Genomic DNA, 26,979 nt, shown 5'->3' with positions numbered 1-26,979 from the left:
TGCCTTTAGGAATGGTAAGCAGCTCCCCTTTCCACTCCCTCCTTCTATCCAGTCATCCATCTATTCATCAAGCTTTCTTCACCCTGCTGAAAATGTTCTTTGGGCCAGACTGTGTTTTTTCTGCCTGTCTATTGGCTTCTTCTCCTCCTTTTTCTCTTTCTCTCTCTGCTTTCACCTTGTTTGTACAGCAGTCACTTGTATCCCCTTGTGTGTTTGCAGCGCACATGCACAATAATATAACTGCATACAGCAGATAACACTCCTTGCCTGCTGGTTTTAACTTCATTGCTTAAAGTCTTCATTCTGATGACTAGGAAGAAAATAAAACTATGATTATGGTTGTAAAAATTATAGCGGCAGTAATATAATCAGAACAGGGCATGAGAATGAACATCATGACGTAGAGGATGTTGGGTATTTGAGGAGCTCGTCTTGCCAAACTTGTTTAGTTGAACTAGCAATGTTCATGAGGGCTCATTTATAATATATTCAGATTAGTGCTTTTAATAACAAGTATGTGTTTACTACAAAGTAGAGCACAGTTAACCTGCAGCCAGCAAGTAGGCTGATGTTTTACATGACAACATTTTCCAAACATTACAGTAAAGTTAGTTCTAGTAATGATGCTGCTAGATAATGGGGTCGTACTGGTTTCACGGTTTTACAATGCTCAACGGTCATCCTCAGCTACACAGAAAATAAGACGGACATGCAGAGTGTTGCAGTGATTGCAGGGACTGAAATGTGCAGTTGTAGCACATTTAACAATATCATACTATTCTTTCCTGCACATATTCTTATTATCAAGGGCTCTTACAATGACTCAAATTAAAACTCCTATTAATCCAACAGTGTAATCCCTCCATTGCATGGAGCAGTCTTTTCAGCTTGAGTGTGGATTAGAGAACAGTGAGACCCTGTGTTGGTGGTCACTGGTGTATAACACCTCATAAAGATAATATGCCGTGTGTGTGCATGCGTGTGTTTCCTGCTGTGCTGGTGGTCAGCTTTGTATAGCACAGAAAGCGTGTGTGTGCGTGCATGCGCGTGTTCGAGGGTATGTTGTACATGTGGATAATGTGCTTCTTTTCTTCCTTTGTGGTTACCTGGTGAAGGGGAAAATCCCTATGAGGTGGTCTTCTTGCAATGTGGACTACAAAGAAGGGGGCCTTTAACAGAGGAAACAGTGAATTAATAAAATAAGCCCCCTGAGTCGAAGACTCTTGCTAGTCCGAGGCCTCAGAAATGGCATGGAAGGAAGAGTTTGGATGCAAAAAGCAGAAATGAGGACGAAACGGCAGAATTTAGTTTTAAGTGAAACCTCGACCATGCTGATTTCATACTTTATCCTTTACTGAATTGAGAAGAGCCAGCGTGTTCCCCATGCCCTCACTCAATCAGAGGCCTTATTTAGGGGGTCTGCACCTTAAATAAGCTTCTTTGCAAAATGATATTTTTCTAAGAAACAACTCTGACTTAAAATCAGCATTTTCCTTTCAAATTAATCCAGTTTACAGTACCTTTTTTGTTTATCTCATTCCCTCCCTCCCTCTCTCCCTCCCTCTCTCCCAGGCAACACATCTCATTGCTAACACACTGTGTCCGTCATTTGTATGTATATTATCTCTAAGTATCCATAAAACCCTAATTCTAACCCTTGTAGCGAAAGAGAGAGCCAAGACATCTCTTGTCCCTACTTGTGGACTAAACAAAAAACACAGATGGTGAAAGGGAAATTGAAACAGCAATAATAATAATAAAAAAAAACATTTTTATCCCTGTGCTGCTGCTGTATGGGAAAATCTATACTGTACAGGCTTCACACAATCATGAAAAGATATTGGTCAGAGAGATGCACGGCTGCATAGCTCTCACCGGAGCTTGGAATGAATGTATTCATCACACACTGTTGTTGCATCCCAAATGGGGACAATCTTAAAAGGTGGTCCTAAACATAAAAACAGTTTATCTTCATTCGAAGCAATGATGCATGGTGGTGTGTTACTGTGTGTGTGTGTGTGTGTGTGTATATATATATGTGTGTGTCCGTGTGTGTGTGGAGAGATATACAGCATGTATATATTCATGGATGACTTTTATAGCCATGAAAACAAGCCCCACTAGTCCACAGTGGCAACCAAGCAGATATTATTATGTTTTACCATCACCATGAGCTCATAGCATAGTAAAGTGACAAATAATGTGCAATGTATGTTCACAACTTAAGGCTGTGCACACGGTGGTGGCTGTTATCAATAGGTAATGTTCTCTAGCGCTTCGACAACTTGTTCTCTGAGAAACAGAGTTAAATGTAGAGTAGGTAATCCTGTCAAAGCTAGAAAGAGGAGACACTGAAAGAATACAACCCATACATCCCATCGGCCCTCATGCAAAGCTACGCCCCCCAAAAGCCCATGAACGTGCACGGACTGAAAACTGTCAGAAGCCGACTTTTCAACGACTGACTCAGTAACTTCTGACTGTCGCCTCTGCTTCAGCAGTGTGTGTCTCTCCGACTTGGTCATGTGCAGTGAGAGCTCAGACAGGGTCAGTTTTTGACGGACAGGTATCCCTGCCAATAATTTTTACTTTATTTATTGATGGACTTGAAATACGATAAAATAATGTTTCAGAATGACCAACCCTACCATTAAGATCATCAAAATAAAATAAATGCTGTGTTTGGATCCTTGGTGTACCTGCAGCTTCTTCTTCCCCTAACATTGTCCCATTATATCATCACTTGTGATACTGGTGTCGTTTTCTACTGCAGGCCTGATGGACTCCAGCCCACCAACCAATTACTCCATTTTTATAAAAAAAATTGCTGTATTAATGCAGGATAGATGTGCTCAGTTGTTCTTTGGGTTAGCACGCACAGAGTGTCAGGTACAGTGCAGAACAAAAATCTCCTAATCCCTTTCTTTGCTACTCATTATTATTTCACAGGGCAGCCGTCCCAAATACATAAGGCCCTTACCCTGCTCAGCCCATTCTGCCAAGCTCCGACTCTGGGTTTGATGTTCCTCCAACATCCAACAGACTATGATTATTTCATTCCTTTTTTTTAACATAACCCATCAATTATTCAACCTTTGCTGGAGCAGATTTGATTTTTTTTTATTTAACAAAAATAAGTGCGCGTGTGTGTCCACCCATCTAAGGGGGAGACTGAATATAAAACGTTCCGCAAAGATAATACATCATGCCTTAGATGAGTGATGGATGGTGAAGGGGTGGCGTAGAAGGGGAATAAAAAGGCATGTGTTCCAGAATAAATGATAACTGCATTAGCATAGGATTGCAAATGCTCCCTTCGCTCTACAATTGCCTCCCATCCTCACTGTGAGCTGTCCACACAACAAGTGTAACTGTGACAGTGTGTGTGTGTGTGTGTGTGTGTGTGTGTGTGTGTGTGTGTATGTGTGTGTGTGTGTGTGTGTGTGTATGTGCTGGAGACCTTTCTTGTAGTCATTCTACTGATGTGTTAGTACTGCTGTTGCAACAAGCATAAAAAGATTATAATAATATACACTGACACAAATCCATTACCTCCAGGTTTTGCATTGCAATTAAGTCATGTTAAATACCCACAGGGAGGAGATAGCAAACTTTTACTGTATCATTGTGATGAAGTCCTAAAAGTTAAAACTTTTCCCTAAAGCATTTCATTGTTAAATTAATTAGCTGCTGATGCACACGTCCCTCATTAATTCATACCTTTACAAAAACCCTCCCTTTATCCTTTAGCCTCATTTCAATCCTTTCACTCCCCCTTTCCCTCTCTATCTCTTTTTCCACTGCCATTCCTCTCCTCTCCTTACATCCTCATCTCGGCTAATGAGCCCACTTAAATGTATGCCAAAACACAAACAGCAAGAGAAGAAGAAGTAGGTGCAGTGCTGACTGGAAGATCCTGTTTGTTAAAGGATTCATCATGTGAACTGTTTTCAATAAATAATAAATGCAAACGCTGACTTTTGTCTGCAGACAAGACTCCGGGACATGAATTATGCATTGTTATTCCTGGATAGGGCAATGCAGGGACAGAGTGGCAGTATGTTGCATGTGTGCATGAGTGTGTGTTCCGACGGCAGATCCCTGGTACACACCGAGTACAGTTTGTGAGGCTTACAATCAAGGGCCCTATGTGGCCACAGCTCACTGCGATTACAACATTGCTTTGTGTGCAAATACATCTGTGGTCTGAACCTGAAGCACCTGGAAGTTCATTTTGACTTTGACTTTCAATCTCAACTCAAAGGGATGAAAAACAGAGCCGATTAATTATAGTTTATCAAGTCTCTTGATTGGCTGAATGATGAAAAGCAGGATGTGTGTGTTCTCGCTCTGCTCTCCTGTGTGTGGGGGGGGTGCCCTCCCAGCACATTTGTGTTTTACAGTATTTTTTCCATTTGATCTCTCACTCTCGTTCCCTTCACTCCTCTCTTTTCCTGCTTTCTCCTGCTCCGAAATCATTACGACAACAAAGGCAGCTGCATTCCCGCTAGACAGTGCAAAGGTTCCACTGGCAATGCTAAAATGGATGTGTGTTTTTCTTTTTCTCATCTCTTGTCACCGGGAGGAACATGAGTGGAAAAACTTGATTGAAAATCAGGAAAACAGGGAATAATTACAAAGAGGAGGAAAGGCACCCATCCACCCATGACAGCAATCCTCACTGATCTCCGCTGTCATTTCACTCTGCTGTAAATAATTCATCAAAAGAAACAAAGGGGAAACAAATATGCAAATAAACCCCAAAAAGGCCAGTAACACTGGCCTACTGCCACATGGGAAGAATAGTCGCGGATTATTATCATGGCAGGTTATGGCTGTGATGAATCTGAATTTCTCTTGTTTCATCTACCTTGACAGTACTGAAGTCACACATGCACGGAGAAAGGGGAAAAAAAAACGTGAAGGGATTTGAGGGTTTGATTGAGGAGGGAAGGGAAGGAGGGAGGGAGGGATTAAGGACAAGGGGAATGGAAGGATTGAGAAAGGGGGGGAGGAAAAGGCAGGGAAGAGGGGCAGTCGACATCGGAGGGGAGAAGAAAGAGATTTGGGAGGGGATGGGAGGAAAGGAGGGAGGGAAGCTTTTGAGGGTGTATTCGACAGTACTGTGAAAGGTAGCCATCAAGGGCTTTGATGAAAAGTGCAGGCCTTCTAAAGCTTAGAAGTGACAGCATATGATTTGGTCAAAGCATGAAGCTTTTCAAAGGTAGACATTCTCACTCCCATTCATGTCTCCCGGGTTTGAGTATAACTTTTTGGGGCTGAGCTTGAGCAAAATTCTGAATTGCTTTGACAGATTGACTGCATGTGGTATTGTCCCGGTGACTTACAGACAGGAGGCTGGCTGGAAATGTAGAACTCATGAAATGAAGGGGGATTACATGTAATGTTTCACAAAAACCATCCGAGATCAGCGGCTATGCAGAACGCCACATTTTTTTATTGAGGAAGTGACATTAAGATGCGTAAGTCTGTATGCCAAAGAGAAACCTCATTATCTTTGTCCTTGGTGCTTTAATGGCACCCATGTGGAAGTGCTTAATCGAAGTATAACTGCTAACCATGGAATCATTTGTGAGCAGGTTTGATTGACCAAAAACATGTCTCGTTAAAACATTCAGCTGTCCTGAAAACTCATCTTAAAAGCATAATCCATAATTTCTAGTGCATTCTATGCAGCTTTTTTTCCCTTTAATCCCACTGCAAACACACTTCTTATCGGTTCTGCATGTGTTTTCTACATATTGTAACACCTTAACACATGGACACTGCTATGCAATTGGCCACATAGTTTTCTTGGATTGGTGCTCAAGGCTTATTAGCAGTTTGGCTTGCGAACAGCAGTATGGACGGGCCTTCTGAGCCAACAGTCGTTAAAATTGAGGGTTGAGGTTTACAGTCCGAGGTCAGTGGTAACAGGCAACAAGCCTGTCAGATGACACTGGTGTGTCATTTTTTACACACACATACATGCAATCACACCCATGTACACGCACACACACGCACACATACATGCTGGAAATAGCATGCAATTTAACACCTACACACCCGCCATATTGCTCTGTACATGTAAAAGCAAGCATGTGCACAAAATTGAAAATGCATGCCTATGAGGCCCTTGTCTAATCACGGTGTCTATTTTTCTCTGTCTCTCTTTCTCTCGCTGAATGCACACACACACACACACACACACACACACATACACACACATGCTGACACACACACAGATAATAGTGTCTAATTTAGACCCTCATATCTGTAGAGTTCTCCAGAGGACTAGACCTCATCAGGAATATATTGGTGACCTACATACTAGGAACACACACATGAACACACACACACACACACACACACTCTTTGCGCACTATAACTGCACATGCTTTGGCACTGGCACACAGACATGTACAGTGCTTACAGGCATCTGCAGCCCATGCCTGCCATACACGACACGTGCACAGAAACATGCCTTTGCACCCTGGGTATAACCGTGCCCACACATTCAAAAGCAGAAACACAGTGATGCAGACATGTAATCCATGTCTGTATACATGTCTGCGTCCGCCCACTCCATGAACATACACAGACAAAGTGTGTGCGGAAACAGATAAACTCCCACTTCTTCTGCAAAAGGTCAGAAATGTCCTCGTAGCATAAAAACAAGAACAAGCATTCATAATTTATGTGAAAGTATGAAATGATGGATGGGAATCTTGTGATGCTGGTGAAGTATAGGGTCAGAGGTACACTATATAGCACCTTGATGCTTTCAATAGGCTGGATTAAAGGTTCAAATCAACTATGTATACAACCATTAAAGTTTGTGAGAGTTCAAAACTTTACAAGTCAACAGGATCAAGTTAGGAATCTTCATTTATCCAAATATATTGTTTGCATCATAAGATATAAAAGCTTAAGAAATACCCACGTTTGGCATGGCCTCCACATGGAGACATTATTTCATCTTTAAGAGAAAGTGACATAATCTGTTTTTTACAGTGTAATTGAAGTCTCACCAGCTCAGTCTTTTTAAAGCTGCCAAACTGAATTATTTGATCTACTGTTATAACTGGATGGTTTAGGATTCCAGGTAAAGAAACAACATACCTGAATGTAATGTCAAACATAGGCACTTTTCCGCTGAGGGGTAGATCTGCCGGTGATGCGGTAACCGTGCTATGTTTCTGCTGGGAAGGACTGGAATCGCTGTATCCATGCTGTATTATGCATTCTGTTGGCATCAGACAGACCTCCAGTCATCATTCATCATTCATGGGCATCGTCTGTCAGCTTCACAGTCTACTAAACGGCAGAGAGGACCTGACACGGAGCAGGAGAGAGAGAAAGGGAGAAAATCTCAACAAAGCATACCAGAAGGCCTGACTCATGTACAGTTATCACCACTGCAAACGGCTAGACAGAGTATGTCTGAGATTCTGACCGAATAAGTGATGAAAGAGACAAAGAGTGAGATATGAGATGGCATTAACAAGAGAGAATATAAAGGAGATTATTATCATCACTCTTCTCATACAGCTCCTAATATCCTTTAATGACCTGGTGTCATGGAAGGAGTCAAACTGCTTCCAGTGGTAGGTTAAAGAGAGGTTTGGAACCCCTGCTGTAGGATATCTGCCAATGTGTGGAGACGTAGGCAGACATTTGTGGGTGACTGTCTGCTCAGCACCGTGTTTATAGAAGAACCTGACTCATGCACTGTATTGAAGGCTGTGTTTGAAGAAGACGAGGTTAGGGCCACAACTGGTGCAGAAATAGCAGATGACCGACATGGAAACACATTAACTATTTTCACATTTATGGCTGGTTAGAGGGACTCTGACTCGTACAGTACATAGTCATGGCTTAGCTTAGCACTGCAGAAGCATTTTAACGGCAGACACACTGCCCCATCTACAGTCTACAGACGCTAAATGTCAGAGTGTATAGAAAGACAGACGACACGCTCCACCTCCTCCCACTAGCCAGAGCCATAATATTGCCGGACACGTACGCTGCCACCTTGCACATATGGAGTCTGCGCAGTGGTGATTATGACTTTTTAGTTTGGTCCAAAAAAGAGCATTAAAGGAGTTGTATGAATGTAACATTACACTCTTTTAATGTTCATGACCAGAAATTAACCTCTTCATTCAACCAGAGTACGTATCTCACATGCAGCGTCTTCCAGAAATGTCTCACACAGAACTTCTGTTTCTCAGTGTGAACTGTCGCTGGAGACGACACAGCAGAGAAGCTGATCCTCCTTCACCCAGAGAATGCGCCTAGAAGGCAGTCCCAGCCACTGATTGTCTAATTATCTGTTGCCTCAGTAAATCAGACCCTAATTACAGGCAGATTGTATGAGCAAATTGACTGGAATTTGAGCTGTGCCTTCTCTTATGTAAATTTAGCCTTTAGAGTCAAAAGGCTGAGGTAGTTTATTTCATTAATGGCAGGGCCTTGTTTGAGGCAGAAGAGTTGAAACTCTGAACCCAGTAAGTTGATCGGGATGTTAATTAAAAGTCAGACAGACTGACACGAGGGAGCGATAGCTGCCCTGAAGGAGGACAAAATGAATACCTGCTGCAGTAACTGTAGACAAAATCATAAAAGGGTGACATAAAAATCACGTCTCATCTCATATTACTGCAGAAACATATAACACAACAGCAGCATTAGGAAGGTTGACGCAGTCAGCAGTCTCTGAGTTCTACTTAGGACACAATATCACAGAGTGGAGAAATAAAACACTATCTCTGTGTGCATCCCAAAAACGATAGGAATAAAATATGACCAAAGTTTTGAAAAAGTTACTCCAAGCTTCACGACCTTGCCAGAAAATAAAAAGGCTTCCTCTTTCTGTTCAGGGGAAACAGAAGTATGGCAAGATAGTTTGTCTCCTGCTGCCTCTAGGCAAGACAGATAGAAGACAAATCATCTATGCACTTGCACTCACTGCCTCAATGTTCTGTATAGATTGATTCTTTAAGGTGAAATAAAAGAAGAATTTTTCTGGGATATACTGTAGCTCTTCTTCATTATGCGTTTGCTCTGATGCAGATTAATAATCTTTCATTGAATATCACAAATTTAATCTGTGATCTCCGAGCTCTTTCTCTTTGCTCTTTATTTATTTTTTGCCGACCATCATCGTTTTATTATGCCAAATGTCTGTCTTTTAATTTATCCATTATTTCATTCTGTGGATGCAATTATACCACAAACAAAAAGGGGACTCGGTACTCTATCCATTTAACTGGTTCTGCTCCAAAATCTCTCCCTTGAATCGTGCTCCAACCCTCCACAAAATTGCATGTAAATTTGTTCAGTAGTTTTTGAGAACTGGTGAAAACACAAGGGGACTCGCGCATACCTCAACCAAGGCCCAACCGTCCCCTTATGAAGCCACATTAAAACTTGCTTTTCCAGATTAATTTATTTAGATCTGCATGAAATTGCTCATAGATATAATCATCATTATCAACATCCAGTAATTATTTTCTGTGAAATCAATGAAAATGCTGAAAACAACCTACTTTGCAGTGGATCTGCCTCTGATCCAGATCTGCACCAAAATGTACTTGGCTCTTTTCTGACCCGTACTGCATCCTCTCCCAAGTTTTCTGGTAATCTGCCAAGTAGTTGTTGAATAATTCTGCTGACTGTGGCAATTAAAAGATTACCTCCTTGGCAGAGGTAATGAAACATGTCCTGTCCATAAAGCAAGTTGATTTGGGGAAAAAAAAGCAGAGGGTTCAGTGTGATGGCGGTTTGTCTCGATTGCATGATGTTATTTTCATGAAATGTGACAGAAAGCAAACCAGAGACAAATTTAAAGGGGCAGAGAATGAAAGAGAGACTGACAGACAGACAGAGTAAGAATAAGCTGAGTGGAACAGACAGCATTTTGTAATCATACATTCAGCGTGCGCTACCAAAGAGCTGAGCCACTGTTATGTAAACCAGAATGAAACATTCATGAGCGAACCATGGTCTCGCTCACAACCATCAGGATAGTGCATGAATGGCCCATATGGTGGTTTGGCTTCTATCTGAAACCCATCTATAGCGAATGGACGAGAGAAGATGAAGGGCAAAAACAGGGGTGTGCAGAGGGAGGAAAAGAGGAACGAGTGGAGAGACAGGGATTAGGCAATAAAAAGACAGATGAGATCAAGAGACAGCTCTGACACGCTCAGGCAGCGTATGCCTTCTGTGAGCCTGGGAGCTAACCACACACGCACACGCACGCACAGACTCTGTGATGTGGTTAGCTGTGACTTTGTCCCTGACTGGGTGTATGGATGGGATGTTTAGAAAAGGGCTGCACTCTACAAAGTTGTGCCAGGTCTCCCACCACACCACACCATCATCAGGAGAAGGGGACTTAGTGGGCTTATGGCTTCTGTTGTGGTTTCTTTAATTCTCCCCCTCTCTATTCCTTCCCTCGATGACTCTCGCTCTATCTCTGCCCTCGGTGTCTGTCTGTTTCTCGGTCCAACGCTCCGGTTCCCTTCGGCTGTTTCTCCGCATTTCTCCCTCTCCTACATCCATCGATCTTTCTCTCATCCTGAACCCAGTCATTTCTCACTTTCTAATACAACAACATATCTGAATGGAACCCTTCAAATGAGCAATGTAAACTCTGACAAAAAGAAGAGTATGAGAGGACCTTTGTGGGAGAATCAAAACGCTGAACCACTGGGACACTATGGAAGTATTGGTGTCAGGTTAAAAGACGCAGATTGGTTCCACAAGTGACTGAAGAACCTGATCTTTGGTCCATGTGTAGACCTAAGTGCTGTAACATGAACACAGGAGGAGTTTGGATTATGACTGTAATAACTATAGGAGCCTCCTGTCAGATGAACCGCACCGTTCTGTGATCATAACAGGGTGGACTTTGTTGAAGTTTAGGGCTTCTGTTGTGGTTGCTTTGTACTTCAGTGCCTTTTTTTTTTTGTTATTTCTGTGGGATTATCATGACATTCATTCACCATTTCTCCATCACTCAGCCTCAGTCTTTCTCTCTCATCCCTGATTATTATTTTTTTCATTCTCCTACAAAGTTTAACTTCAATATCCTTTAATGACTCAGATATTATATGCACAATAACCCACGCTACAGTTTATCCTTTGATTCACTTATACTATGCTTTTGTAGTCTCTTCTCCCTCCTCTCTCCTTTTTTCTCTCTGTTCTTATATAACCCCTTGCTTTGTCTGGGAGAAAAAAAGAGCTATACCCAATTCTAAAAGAAATAACTTGCCTTCTGTGTCGCCAGGCACGAAGGCTGGAGCAAGACTCCAGAGGTCTGAGTAATCCCAAACTCAAATGTATATTACACCCACGCGTTTCTACTCAAATGTGTGCACCACCACACGCTGACGAATACAGATGAAGCCACGGGTGCACTTACACACACACACACACACACACATACTCACACATAGCCTGACTATCAGATTTTCAGTCTATATAAACGCACACACATGCACACACAAACCCGCTCTTCCATCATCCACCCATGGATCCTTTCTTCCCCTGTTTCCTAAACCTCAAACACCCACACACTGTGTCTTGATTCAATTAAGGCACAGTCAGGTCTGGATTGGGACATATACCCCATGAAGTGGGATGTGTGTGTGTGTGTGTGTGTGTGTGTGTGTGTGTGTGTGTGTCTTTTTTCTGTGAATCAGAAAACGTCATGACCTCCTTCGCCATGGCTCTTCCTGCTCATTGTAGTAATGGATGTGTGACCTTTGACCCCTTACTACATTCTGTGCCTGCCTTCCTCTGCTGCTCTCTGTCTTTCTCTCCATCAACTGTTTTTTTGTTCTTTCTCTCCCTTCCTGTCTGTCCATCTCACTCTCAATCTTTCTTACCTAATGAGACAGGGACTGTCCTCCCTGTGGGGAAAGAGGTCAGTGCCCCTCACACACATGCACACACACACATATACACATGTGGAGATAAACATACAGACATATTCTACACACATGCATACACATGCAGACATGCACACATCCATGCAGATAAAAGGACAAACCCCCACCACCACAGCCACACACACACACACACACACACACTGACCCAGAAATCCCATCTCTATTATGCAGAACATCAGTTAGCTGATGGTAGAGCTGATTATGCAGCTACCCTCAGCAAGCCCACAACTCCCTGGTGGATATCTGCCTTTAAAACCTCGATCCCAAATGTCTTCTTAGCATATCAATAGAGAATTATATATTCCTAAACAGTAGGACTACCATACAGCGTTTCACAACTTCCTCATCCCATCATGTCACAGGGATGACCCTGTTAGGAAGAAGACAAGTTTAAGTAAATATTTCACACGTAAAACATCCAAAAGTAACATTTAACCGTCACGCTGATGAAAATATCACAGAGGTTCACCACCATGAGTTGTTTGTCTGTTCATTAGTATATATTTTGTAATTCAGTTTGCCAAAAAAAAGGATTACATGTTAAACTTTATTATTCCTTTGTGACATTTGGACTATGTTTGTCAACTCTACTAACAAATGATGGACACACAATTAATTGTTCCAGTTCTCTACTCCCAGACTTTTGCATAAACCATATTCAATGATTTTCAATGGGAATAAAGGTTGCAGCAGTTTGAGATAGAAAATATTACTGGAGTGAGCATTGCATCTTTCCAACACTTGAATAGACACATGAAACAATCTGTAACTGGCTTTCAATTTCTGTTGGACATGGCGGCGCCTGAGGCTCAGATGGTAGCACTGGTCGCTAATCAAAGGGTCGAAGGTTCAATTCTTGTCCATGTGTCTCAGTGTCCCTGGGCCATTGAAACTGGATACACTGATCTGATGGTCACTCCAGCACTTAAAAAGTAGCTTGTTTGTGTGTTTGCAGTGTGTATGAATGGCCCAACGAACAATACACGCATAAAGCTGTTTGAATGAAAGCACCGTGTAAACTTGCAGTATAATACATACATAACGACATAATGATGTGCAGAAAATAGTTCAGGATTCCGGAAACATTTTTTGATCAGTTCAGCAGTTACGATAGTTTAGTTTGTTGTTGTTCCTCATTGCAGTGACAAAGTATCAGGCTTTGTGCCTCTATCTTCTCCTGCATATTTCTGTGCTACTAAAAGAAAAAACATCTATGATCAGTAATTATATTTTAGCGTGATAGAGTTGTGAAAATATCCTTAAAACAACCATGTTTTTCTATTCAGGAACACTATAGTGTGCTTTGAAAGCAAACTTTTAAATGTGTTTATACAGTGACAAAAACAATACTTCTAGATTTTAAGTCTTCACCTTTTTTCATTTTTCACTCTCCGTTGGCAAATCATTATTATTAAATGTCAGTTTCTTAGTTTGAATGTTCCTAGTCTCATCTTTTAGCTAATATAGTAAGAAAAGTAATCAAGGCCAAAATCAGATAATAAATGGCCTGATGTTGTGTTGATAGTTTCACCATCAATAACCTGACAGTCGTTTTTCACTGCACTCTGCATTCATCTTTTTATTTTTTTGTGGGTACAATGTGTCCAAGTCAGCAGCCACACAGAACCAAACTTCAGATCACTCTACAAATACCTTGGCTTGAGTGGGTCCCGCAGGACTGGCTTTATAGATTGGTGCAGTGTAGGGGTGAGTCGTGGTGACCCCGGCAAAGATTGCTTGCTAAGCAAATAAGCAAAGTAATCTGGCCCTGTGTGTGCGCGCACATGTGTGCTCATACGTGCGTGTGAGTGTGTGCATATACGCCATATGCTTGTGTGTTTGTCTGCATATGTGCCTGAATATGTCTGCAAGTGTGTGTGTGTGTGTGTGTGTGTGTGTGTGTGTGTGTGTGCGCGCTGGTGGCCTGCTTACTCATGAGGAGTTGAGAAGGTGGTGGTCCCACTAGCATGTTCATTGATAATGCCATGCATTGCCATTCTGCATGTTTTAGCTTGGTAATTGAAAGGCCATCTGTGGTCTACTGGGGAGCTTTAGTAAAGGGTAAACTACGAGGCTCATTATTTTAGGAGGATGAAGCCCTCTGAGGCCTAAACCAATTAGTTTGTGTCCAGTTTAACCTTCAGAAAACTCAATTACTGTATATAAGGTGTTTGCATGCACACTATTAATGCATGTTGTTCAGGGGTCTTGTGCATACGCAGTAATAAAACAAAGTCAAGTTGACCTGAAGTTCTGGGCTGATAAAACCAGGCACAACTTTGTCTAACAGAGCATATAGAAAAAAAAAAGGGTTACACATATTGAGTGTGTGTCTGCTCTCCTGCCTTTGTAAGTCTGCCGGGTCCATAAACATGGAAACAGACATGAACTGCATGTCTCAGCAGTTTCCTGTGTAAGCTGAGCTCTCAACGTGTGTGTGTGTGTGTGTGTGTGTGTGTGTGTGTGTGTGTGTGTGTTTTCACGGTTCTCCTGTCACTCCTCAGGCCTGCAGACCAACACTTTCCACTCTATTAGTGGGTCCCAGTGTCTGCGCACCAGCACACGTGTGTGTCAGCCTTTACATGTATGTGTGTTTTCATCTGTCTCCCGTCACCACCAGTCTCTCTCTGCGCCATTAGGACCTGTTAAGATCAAGGGTCATTCCTCCAAGGGTCAAAGTTCACCCTCCCAAAGGGGAAAAGTCACGCGGGTCAGGTTTGCTGTGAGGTGACATTGAACAAGTACACATCTGCAGCCTCGACAACGAACACCTCTGGGAACTTGGAGAACATCCCACGTGGGCGGCATTCAGAGTAATCAATACTAATCCATACCACATTATACGCTGATGGGTAAACTGACATGGGAACATATTGTGTCGCAGATGTGGTTACTCAACAAAAAAGTAATAAAAAAAACTAAAGAATAAATAAATCATGAAAGTATGCTGCCAAGTTGAAGTGAATGCCCCTTATGGTTAGTATTTCAACATTTCTGACAGAAAGCAATTTATACTATATGTCCAAACCCCTCCGCTCAAACATCAAACCCAGGGTCACTGATAAAACCAACACACAGCAACTTTTACCAAGATGTTCAGAATGTCTACAAACAAAAAGTCACACCCTCAGAATCATTTGAAAGATGGGTTGAATCTGTAGTTTGGTGTTTTATTCCAGTTCTTCATACTTATACATACATACATATATATATATAGACAGAAATGTACTCAAGTAAAAGTAAAAGTGCTGCATTACCTTTTCTACTTGAGTAAAGGTAAGTACTCTCTTTCAAATATACTTTAAGTATTAAAGTACTTGCAGAGTGTAACCTATTCCCTAATGCACCAGTATACTACATTATTATGACTGAGTCTTGGCAGTGGCCCCGAATCCATTTCACGTGTTTCTTCACCAGTGATGTTGCTGCTGCAGGGCCTAACGTTGCCTGCCCACTCTGATTGGATCAATGGACCAATTCCTCTGTTGTAATTAACATTACATAGTAAAAATGTAGTGGAGTACAGATATTTGCTGATATATGAACCTACTACAACCTACTATAGTTAAGTACAACTACAAAAAAAAATATACAGTAACAAAGTAAATGTACTCTGTGAAATCTCACCACCATGTTCAAACCATCTGTGAAATATATTAAACTGCAGTTGCTGCATTGGCTTCTTAATATAGAGTCATGTTACAAGAACAATAAACTTCACAGGAGAGCCGAGCTGGCTTAGAGGTGACTAATTTAACAATGTCTTGGGTCAGTCTGGGCTGCGCAGATGACTTGAAAAGGGAGGAAGTCCAAGTTCATCCTGGAATCAAGGATAGGGGCTCAGACATCCGCACACAAACACACCCGCACCCTCACAGCGACATACACGGCCCAAACAAACATCTCGCCCAGGCACCAAGTCAACCCATTCACCCAGCCCCAGCAGTTAAAAACAAAGTTTTCCCCCTGCAGCTAAACCCAGGCCTGACCATAATTGAGTCTGCCCTTTCAAGTGATTTTATTGAATTCCACTTCAATGCTGTACTGTTTTTTTATTTTGTTTGTTTTCTATGCTGCTGCATTCTGTTTTATTGTGTGAAGTGTGATAACTCAGGAGGACTAAGGGAAATAAATGTCATCATGGGCCAATATATTCCTTTTCCTTATGTTTTATGTTGAAGCATCTTGTGATGATGGATATTTTGCAATTATATGATATGGATACAACAATGGAGTCACAAGGCTTACAGAGACATCAAAATCCAACCAGAACTAAACCATGACATTAACCTGGTTAACCAACGATTCATGTACCACAACTAAACTATCATCAGTGGCTGTAACTGCACAGTCAGGGGTCAAGGAGTTAGTCATCCCACTGGAAAGAATGTCACTGAGAGATGAGATAAGAGCTAATTGACAGTCATTAATGTGTAATAGACAAAGAAACTAACAATTATATATCTTCTTACACACACACATATATATATATATTTGACATATTTCAAACTGTATATGTTTATGTTATATGTTTGAACCCAAATACCCAATAAACCTGGTCATATGTGAATGCACAGAGCCAAGACGGACATTATGAAGGCTAATGTGAGGTTCTTAGTAGATGTTATCACAAGAACAAAGTAATGTAATCCAGCAGGGAAAGAGCCCCGAGCGACTTCTGCAGTTTTTCCTTCTCCTTTAATTTACTAGCGGGAAAGGAACTTCAGGTTCCAGCAGGGTGATACTTTGTACTATTTGGGATCACTTTATTGCATGAAATAAAAAATGTCCGGTTTTCGCAGGGTAAATAAATAGCAATGACAATGTTAATCATCAGAAAGCTTTCAATAATAAATTTACTGCATTCTTGATTTGTCAGATTCTCTGTTTCTCCTCCTTTTGTCTGGCTATTTAGGCTCAATCCGTTTCCTCTATTGTTAAAAGTTATAAAATAGATGCAAACAAATGCTGAAATATGGGCTATTGTATTAAAGCCGAACTTCAGCTCTATCTCCTTAATGTGTGTGTGATCATCCCTGCAACACATTTAATCAATTCCTCGCACATTCCTTGATAGTCCACTCATATTTTTCTGCCCTAAACTACTCACGTTACTGAAAAATCACTAAACCTCGAATTTACTTCCAGCCCACACAAACATAAATCCCCTAAACCCAGAGTGTGTGTGACTGAGTGCATTTGTGAATGTGTCTGTGTGTGAGGGTGGATGGGTGTGCATATGCATGAATGTGTGTCCATCTTCTCCCAGGTTGAACAGGATGTGGGAGGTCAGGGGAGAGGGTCAAAGGTCAAAGCCTGACTAAATAATTACCAGATACTCTTTCCGATGACACGCACACACTCGCACACACACACACAGACACACATAAAATCAAGCATACAGCTTCACGACTATATGGGTTGTTATTTTTGAGATGTCTGGACTCTGTCTTCCTCTGTGACCCCCTAAGCTTGTGCACACACCTTCACAAACACACACACACACGCACACACACACACACACACTTGAACGTACTCCCATTCCCCGCCTGTCTCGGTCGTGCTCACACACTCCCCCACCCATCGTCACACACACACACATATATTGTGCTCGCCTGAAAACTTGTCCCACTGACAGGCTATCAGTCAGGAAACAGAGGGGAGAAAAGGAGACAAGAGCGGGAGAGAGCGAGAGGCAGGGTGGCTAGATTTAGCCTGTCAGTCACAAAAGGTCAAGGGTCATGCTGAAAGCCCATTGACATGTATGCACACACATGCATGTGTGCACTCACACACACACATACAACGGTGTTCATCAAAACAAGGTCAAAAGTGGAGGGCAGACAGCTGGCTAAGTTTACAGAGAGAAAGAAGGAGAGCAGACAGCTGGGTAGTTTTACTAGCGTCTGCCCTTTAAATAGAGCCTGGAAGAAAGTTTAAAGAGGGCACAAGTGAATGTTTACTGCAGGGCAAAGAGGTGCAAGCACTTATTTCAATTGTTCTGAATTAACTTAATCAGTAAATTGTTCCGAGTGCACGTAATCAGTAACATGCAACCAATAATTCATTGGCTCATTTTAAAGATATAACAATAATTCAGTCTTCCATTAAAGATGTTGCAATGTAAGTGCATCACACGAACTACAAACCTTTTCTTTAGATATCTTGCCATTTAACCTTGGCGCTCATTTGCTGGAATCAATTGTAAACTGTTAAAACAGAGGAAGGAAGCAGGTAAAACAAAAACACCCCTTGTGCCAAATGCTCTGTTTTTCGCTCCATGCCACTGTGGCACACCTTCTAATCATCCACATCAGTCTAGACCTGGACACATGCCGATTCCCCTCCTGTCTCTACACTGGAAGAAAAAAGCCCCTGTCCTTTTAAGTCCACACACAGGTAATTAAAGATTTGATGAGAGGACATGGTCAAAGAGACCTGGACAAAAATACACGCACATACTCAGAAGACAAATGGGTACAGCCGCACGTTCAATCACACAAACTGCACAAGTTCACAAACACAAACAATGTCATACATTCAGACAGGTAAGGTTATACACACAGACTTCCTCCAGACTCTCACACACCGTATGGCCAGCAGGTCGGGTATTTGCAGCCACAAGCTCCAGCCAAATCAAATCAGTTGTTTATTGTCTCTGACTACTGGGGAATGTGACCATGAAAGGAGAGGGAACAAAGTTGAGATCAGACACAGAGAGATGGGGCAACAGGGTGGTGCAGTGGTTAGCAGTGGTGCCTCATAGCAAGGTTTGAATCCCAATTCGACCAGGGTCTTTCTGTGTGAAGTTGAATATCTGTGGTTATGCGATGGTTCCCAGATCAACATCTGAAATTCCAGAGAAAAAACTACTTGACACACAAAAATGTTGTTTTGTAGGCCACTTTACATTTGTTTATTTTTCTCAGTAGGATTTCATTTCACGGAGTACCACTTTTAGCTGCAGGGACCCCACATGAGGCCTTCAACCCCCAAATAATGTGAGCATTCAGTGAAATACAAAAGCCAGACAGAACAACATGGGTGGTCAAGGTAGAGCAGCCAGGTGGGGTTAAAAGGAGGAGCGGAGGACAAAAAGAATAGAGTGGAGCATGTGGTCAACACAGCGGGAAACCCAGTGGTCATTTCACCCATGGACACACACACACACGAAACATCAATTGATAGTCAAAGATGCATGGTTAGCCAAACATGAAGACAAATGGCGAGACAGTTCAGAGAGCCAGATGAACACATAAGGATGCTTGCAAAGCAAAAGTGGCACACAGATGCAAAACACACAGAGACAAACTGGTAAACCTGATGAAACGGGCCGAGTTTGCTTTGCCTGTGGGGAAGACAACGGATAAGCTGGGACACAGTGATCTGTCTCATTAATGTTGTGCTGCCTGGGTCATAAAAATCAGCCCAACTCATGTAAGAGTAATGCTCTCCTTGTAGTTTTATATTATCATCTCATCTCCCAGGCCACCATTGATCATGTGTGTGTCCAGGACGGGTGAATAATAAGTGAAGGTTTGTGTGTTTAAAAATTCAGCGATACATACACTATATAAAAGTCAATGCGTTTGATGCAATATAGGGAAAGCACAGTGAGGCAATGCTAGGGTTAATATTTCATTTGCAAGATCATTTATATTTTTTATAAGGCTGTGTCAACTACACTACTAGAACCATCCATCTTTACAAGAAATTTCATCTCACATCCAGCCTTTGTGAGAGGTCTGTGTGGGACTGTTTCCAGTGTTGTGCCTGCCTGCCTGCAACTCAGTATCTAATAAAACTCAGCCCCATCCCATAGGACAAATAAGACACATATTGCCCTTATGGATCTTTTTAATCCAAAAAAATGCAATTACAGCTTCTCAGCTGTTTACTGACCAATGTTTTGAAGATCTATCAGAAGCCCTTAAAATCATTATGCATCCTGCCCTTGTTTATTCCATAGTGTGTATGTGCTTTGCATTAGTGATAGAGTCAACCCAGATGTTAGAATATAAGATAGATATAATATAAGTATATAAGAAGAATATAATATAGAATATAAGAAGATACTTTTTTTTTTTTTTTTTTTAATTAAACCAGCAGTGAGCGAATCAGATTTGGGAGCATAACATTTGTGGAAAACAATGCATGATTAGTTCAATTAATTATTGTAATGAGTAGTGCAGTGCCCCATCTAACCATGAATGTCTGGAATGGGCTGCTTGCTTGGCCTGTGTTGATGCTGGTTGCAGTTTTCTTCTGAAACTCTAAAAGTGATCTGCAGTAATTGAGCCGTGGCGAGTAAAGACCGGCTGCTTCATCACCCCTGCTGCACAAAGAGCTGTTCAGCTGTTTAATCAAAGTTCAGTGAAACTTGAGTCAAAAGACAGAACCCCGCACTGGAGAATCAGTTGTCGTGAACATGCCCGTTGTCATGAACATGCCTGCTGTTGTGATCAACAACGTCACTCGGGTTGATGAGTCCCAGGCGAAGCTGTTAGAGAACGCTAGATGCCTTTTCATTCAAAGTTGATTAATATAGAACGTCTTGCTTGTCCAAATCACATCAAATTGGACACTGCACAGTCCTTTACATGCCAAGTGTGAGATGAATGGTTCTCAAGAGTACAGACAGATAGAGGTTTCAGGATTGATAAGATTGATAGATGTTAGTAGGATCATTAAATGTTATACAAAACCTTCAAAGATGATAGGGATGCTGACTGAGTACTGCTAGAGCAAACCTGCACACAGGGTTACTAACATTAAGCTAAAAAGAAAAAAAAAACTCTCAAACTACAGCACCAGTGTGAAATGGCCACAAGAAAAGAAAAACTTTATCATAGCCACTGGCTAGAACTCTGCTATCTGTGTATTGATGTTCATCTGAGACAGACTACAATAGTGCATTGCTACAACGTGGTGTTACAATCCAATCTGATGGCAGTGAAAACTTCACCCAACCACACTGGGAGGGGAGAGATTGCATGCATGTCTTGCTAAATAAGGCGACGGGAAACGCCACATTGCACAATGGCTGTGTTGTATTATTAGGCCCTCAGAGGAAGCTACAATTGTCGGATCAGACCTCCCCCCCTCCAAAAAAAGTTAAGTAAGTCTGGGAAAATATCAGCTTCCTGCCCATGTCTTCAGGGTTTAGACCGAGTATTTGCCTCTGCCTTTCTCACTGGTTCATACACTTTCTGACCCCCCCCCTCCCCATCCCTCTCACTTCACAGTTATTTGGCTGACTCCTTGTTTACCCAGATCAAGCTTGTCAGGGAAAACCAAGTGAATCTAAAAAACACACACGCACAAACAGACACACAGTGATCAAAATTAGCCGGCATCAAGGCACCGCAGCACATAGCTGCTAAAACTGAATCAGTATCTGATTTTCACTGCAGATTACTGCTGTAATTTATGCTGACATAAATAAATCATTCAAACCTGGGTGTGTGAGTGTGTGTGTGTGTGTATGTGTGTATGTGTGTGTGGGAGATGAGATGAGATGCAGAGAAGATGAAGATGAGGAGGGCTGGAAAGAAATGAGAGAGAGTATTTCATGTATTGTTATTATTACTTTTATTATTATTTGCTCTAATGGTCGGATCTGGTTTCCCGTGAGCTCTTCTAAGCCTCCGGAGCTCGGTGGAGGCAGCAGGCTCTCAAAAAAACTAAGAGCAAGACGGGACATGTCCTTCCAGCTTATCTGGTCGGCAGCCAGTGTGTATCTCCCCGGGGCAGCACACACTGTCTGTCTGACCTCAACTGAACTCAGCTCAGCTGCAACAGTAGGCTCTCTGCTGGTGATGTGGAGCTGGGAGAGAGGGGGTTTGAAGCTGAAGAGAGCGGTGGAGGGAGGAGACCAGAGGGAGGAAGAGAAACGAGAGAACGTTACATGTTCCTGGCAAAGAAGCAAAGCCCAAGTCATCCCCTGCATTAAATTGCTGCTCCATTAAATTACTAGGCTGATTTAATATTCAAAACCCAGTAAAAACCATATGTTTTTCATCTGCCTCATATTAAACACGATGTAAAAATGAATTTCCAGAAATTACTTGATTGAAAATGCATATTGGCGAAATGTATTAACTAGATTATAGGTGAAACAGACACATTGTAACTTAGTAACGCTTTAACTGCAATAATATGCTTATTGAAACACGATACAATATAAAACTCATTTAAATACACTAACTAGGTTAACTAAATTCTGCCAAGGCCAAACAGTCCCAGTAAATTCAATCAAGCTGCACAAAAGTTCATATACTCACACATATCAGTTCCTCAAACATGCCCGATCTTTTTTTTTTTCACCAAGCACCATGCATTACTTTTGAAAATGTTGTCTTTTTTTCTTCTCGTACTCCGTCAATCACCATGAGCTGTGTTCCTTTGGCCAGAGGTGTCCTATTAAACTTTTACTGTTGTCCAGCAGCTAGTCTTGCTCAGTTTCATGGATGTTTTACTCAGTTCTACCACTCATCTGCTCATCTTCAGGGGCTTAACAACATCCTCATGTGAGTGTGTCTGACACAAACCAAGACACAGACGATGTTGTTGAGTTTGAAAAGTACTTGTAAAGTAAGAAAACAAGGCATTTACTGTCATTTTATTCGATTAACAAAATACATACATTTTTAATCACACTTAGAAATGTCTGAAGTAGAACCGGCAGCTCTGAAGTGATTCATTCATACTAGTCAAGTCTTTCAAGTGACGCTGGCGGCCGCAGCAGCTCCAGCCTCTTGACTCCAGCAGTGCAGGTACTAAAAATACCATGTGTACATCCACAAGCAGACATGGAAAAACACATCTCTCCATATCGCCAACAGCTGGACAAAAGACAAACACCATAACTTCTCCCCATCTGGATGCAGTATCTGTTGTTAGATGTAGTCATGAGTCTTGATTTTTTTTAGATTTAAAACGTATTTAGTTTTAGTCACATTGAGTCAACCTCATACTTTTTTCTTTTTTTTGTCAACTCATCTCTCTGTCAAAGAGGAACAAACATATTAGTCTAGTTACAACCAAGTCCAAAAAAGAGCATTTTAGTCAAACTTCATCCAACTGAGCTCATCAAATAAGTCGAGAAAGATGGCCCGACGCAGTCTAACTCTTGTAATATGAGTCAGTCAGAACAAACAGAATAAAACCTCTCTCACAACTTTTAATACAGTAAATCCTAACCCATGTTTACCATGTTCAGTTTTGTCAGCACTGTGGCAGAGAGGTGATGATTTTGTTCTGTCATTTTTTAGGCCTTTATGTTAACAGAGGGTGTCCTCTTCCATGGAGTCTGCCCTGCTGAACCACCATGTTCCTACAGTAGCTCAGACTTAACTAAAATCCTTAAACCTCTCAGCTAATGGTTGACTGATTACTCTAATTAACTGATGTACTGACTTTCTGTGAAACTAAAGCTGCTGTCAGATGCTCCTTGATGTCAGATGCTAATACATAATATTACACCCTTGACTTTAATTGTTTGCTCCATATGCAATTAATTGTAAAATAAAATCATTGAACATCTTAATGTAAGGTTCACTCTGTTTAGTGGTGTTTATTTTTCCCAGGGACATGTGGCCACATGGCTTCTCTTCCTCCTCACATTTTCAGCTCAGCAGCATGCCTGTATAGTATTTAAAATGGGTCAAAAATATTAACCTGCTGACTTATTTAACTTGCTTGGTAGCAGTTGGAATTCATCAGTAATCTTTTTTATAGTCAGGTTTTTGTTGGGGGGACCCACCAGGAAAAAGTTAAATAAAACAATTTTTTAACTGTGAATATATATTACGATAAAAGAGACACAGAAAAGGCAATAAAAGAGAAATGCATGCTGAAAAGAAAATGGAAACAGTTGAGACCCATAGTTGCTTATGGAAGTTGGGTGTAGGGAATGAAAAGAGGGAGGACAGAGCAATGGGAGGGCAACAAGAGAGTAGGGGACGGACAGGAGGAAAGAAATGAAAGAGAGGGGAGAAGATAAGGAAAGAAAGGAGAGTGGGTGTTCTGAAGTCAAATATGTAGTGAGGGAAATGATGGAGCAGGCATCAGGGAGCAAAGGTAGAGGAGGGGAGTGATGAGGTTGGAGGAACAGTTCAGCAGAGGCCTTGGATCCAATCAAAATACTGTTTTTGATTATGTTTTTCATTTCACCTAAAATAATGTTTCAATAGTCACTTCCTCATAGCCGAGCACTAACCTTGGTCTTTGAATGGGGACCTGTTTTGAGCAACACACTTCTCCGTGGCCTCGGAAGAACTGCTGAAGATCAGTGCAGCTGCAGTTTGGGCAGCCGAGCATTGTGGGATTAGCTAACCTTGGTTTGCTCTGGCAACCGCATGACGAATTATTCAGTCTTTTAAAGACTTTTAAAGTAGAAAACCTGATTGTTTAAGATTGCCTGAGATATTTTAACCCCAAAGGTGACTGAGCAGAACTGGGTCCGATAGCATGGATGGAAAAAAGTACAATTTATGAATTGACTGATATGATCTTTAAACTGGAAAAGCAATGGGTATTTGTATTGTTGTAGAGACAATACTTTTTATCCATTACTACAGTTGTCATGACCTGTCACATGACATTACGCATGTTATGCTGTGTGTGGGTGTGTACTTGTACAGATTTCTTTGTGAGAACCAGACCATCATTTTGAGCCTAGACGTTACAGAATGAGGACATGGTTTGGGTTAGAGTTAAGGCAATGATTAAGATCAGGCATTCAGTGGTGATGGTTAAGGTTAGCGTTAGTGGGGAATCAATTCTGCCAGTAACTGACGTCCCTAAGGTGCAAAATAACAGTTTACACAGTAATGTTATGGGAACTTGTCTCCCATGTGGGGACAAAAAGCAAACATTACATTTTAAGTGGAAGAGATGCTTTAAAGGTCCAGTGTGTAGATTTAGGTGAAAGGGATCTACTGGCAGAAATTTAATGTAGAATAATCCTCATGATGTTTCAGTAGTTTGTTTCATCTAAATTGTGTGAATTGTAGTTTTCTTTACCCCAGAAAACACCCTTTATATTTAAATACTTTATATTTACATCGAGGGGACCCTCTCTACGGAGGCCGCCATGTGTTTTTACATTAGTGCAGACTGGACAAACTAAACACCTTTTGAGTTTTATAACAATTAAAGGCTACCACAGGTTCTTTTTCATGTTTGGGAGGAGAGGGTGAGGTGAGGGGGTGTTCAGCTGCAACATGCAACTTCAACACTAGATATCACTAAATTCTACACACTGTACCTTTAAGGTTAGGTGGGGTTAGTTTTGGCTATGTTTAGTTTAAGGTTAGGGTAAGCGTTAGAGTTAGGGTGTGTGTCGTGTGTGTACAGTTAGTACCAGTACTGTAGTGTGGAGGGATGTTATTTTCTTTACATCACTTGTATCCTCATGAGATACATATTCAAACCCTGAAAATGCTCATAAAACTAATTTTATAGAAAAAATAACAACATACTTTGAGACCTCATTGTTGGTTTTGGAGAAGAATTTTTCTTCAAAGCTTAAAATAATGCTATGGGACACTGCTGGAAAAAGCCAGGTTCATAAATATATGATACATTACCACAACAAATTATAGAATTTTATCTTGGTACACACAAATTCTCAGAAGGAATAAAATATTGACTACGATCGATACAGAGGAGTTGTGAGTGGTACAAAAAAACTGAAAAAAGTTTACAAACTGCATAAGGTCTCAGTGGTAGTGGTGTTTATGAGAAGCGAGCGAGAAGCACTCTCCAAAAACAAACCGTACACACATACAGTACTGTACGGTCTCACTTCATCACAAGCACATACAGAAGTGTCTCATAAGCACAGGTCACATCAAATACACAAAGTGGAACAACAAGTAAATGTGTAAAATCCCTCAGAGAAAATACTCAACCATAACTTAGTGTACACATTTTCTGTGAAGACACAAAAAAACATGCATAACTTTCTCTCACAAAAACAAACAATGTGAAGTGTCACAAAAACACAAACTCGTAAATACAAATGAAGCGTCTAACAAGTGCATAACAAAACCTGCATGTGTGGAGCCCTTCACTGGCTCATACATACATGTATAAAGGTTCTCACATGCACACATGTGCAGCGCTGCTGTCTGCCTCCCGCGTGTGTGGTGTTCGTGACGCATAGGAAAAGTCATTAGACCCGCACTTCCTCTCCTAACACAAGAGAAAGAAGAAAAGCATGTCTTACATGAAACACACAGGAAATGTGTGGGTGACTGTCTGTATATAATGTGCGTGTGTGTGAGCTTGTGTATTTGTCAGTGCATGTGTGCGCGTTTGTTTCCCAGTCTGAAGTTGTGCCCCTGGGGCTGGTGACCAAGATCTTGTAATTGCTTGCCTTTGATTGCTTTCATTGAGCAGACTACAGAAACAATTAAAGCTAATTAAAACACACAGCCAAGGCCTGACTTGCTCAGCAGACAAAGTTGAATACCATGTTCATAAGGGTTCAGCATTAGTCCAAAACCTCAGCCCCTAGTTCCAAGATTTTGACTTAGATGAATTGATTAAACTGGAGAGCATCCACTATGTTTATTTCACTAATCAAATACTTATTTTTGAAATAATCACTCTTATTATATAATCATCATTATAGATGGTTGACAGACATTATAACGTTCATTCAATGTGTCACAAATGTACAGTTAGTTGATATTAAGCATTCCTGATTCAAATCATATTCAAAAAAACCATAGCTGCATTTTTGGCTGATCATCCAAAATGTGTTTTTCAAATAGCAAGTGCAAACTTTAAACTAAGATGTTGTTTTTAACAATAGATTTAACAAGTTTCATTTCTCCCTGTGCATAAGTGTGAACAGTTAGAGCTTCTGCTTTTCAATGGTTATAATTGTGTAAGTAAGCAGCTGACATGTAACGGTGTGATACTGTGTGTGGGTGTGTGTTTCTCATCTATCACAGTACACACAAGGTTCGATTTTGCACATCGTGCTCACCAACACTTCCTTGCA

The 26,979-nt window shown here is 41.3% G+C and overlaps 1 long non-coding RNA gene across 6 annotated transcripts in view; it reads right to left on the bottom strand.

The window, feature by feature from the left end:
- LOC109632128 (uncharacterized) overlaps positions 1-26,979 on the bottom strand; it is a 106,234-nt gene that overhangs the window by 22,740 nt on the left and 56,515 nt on the right. For all 6 annotated transcript variants that reach the window (XR_011245925.1, XR_011245926.1, XR_011245927.1 and 3 more), the window contains one exon: positions 7,123-7,335. This is a non-coding gene — a long non-coding RNA (uncharacterized lncRNA). The remainder of the gene's footprint in view (positions 1-7,122; positions 7,336-26,979) is intronic.

The sequence above is a fragment of the Paralichthys olivaceus genome, chromosome 13 (assembly GCF_024713975.1).
Source record: "Paralichthys olivaceus isolate ysfri-2021 chromosome 13, ASM2471397v2, whole genome shotgun sequence".
Classification (NCBI taxonomy): domain Eukaryota; kingdom Metazoa; phylum Chordata; class Actinopteri; order Pleuronectiformes; family Paralichthyidae; genus Paralichthys; species Paralichthys olivaceus.
Note: the sequence above shows the minus strand (reverse complement) of the source record. Positions and strands in the feature narration are given on the sequence as shown.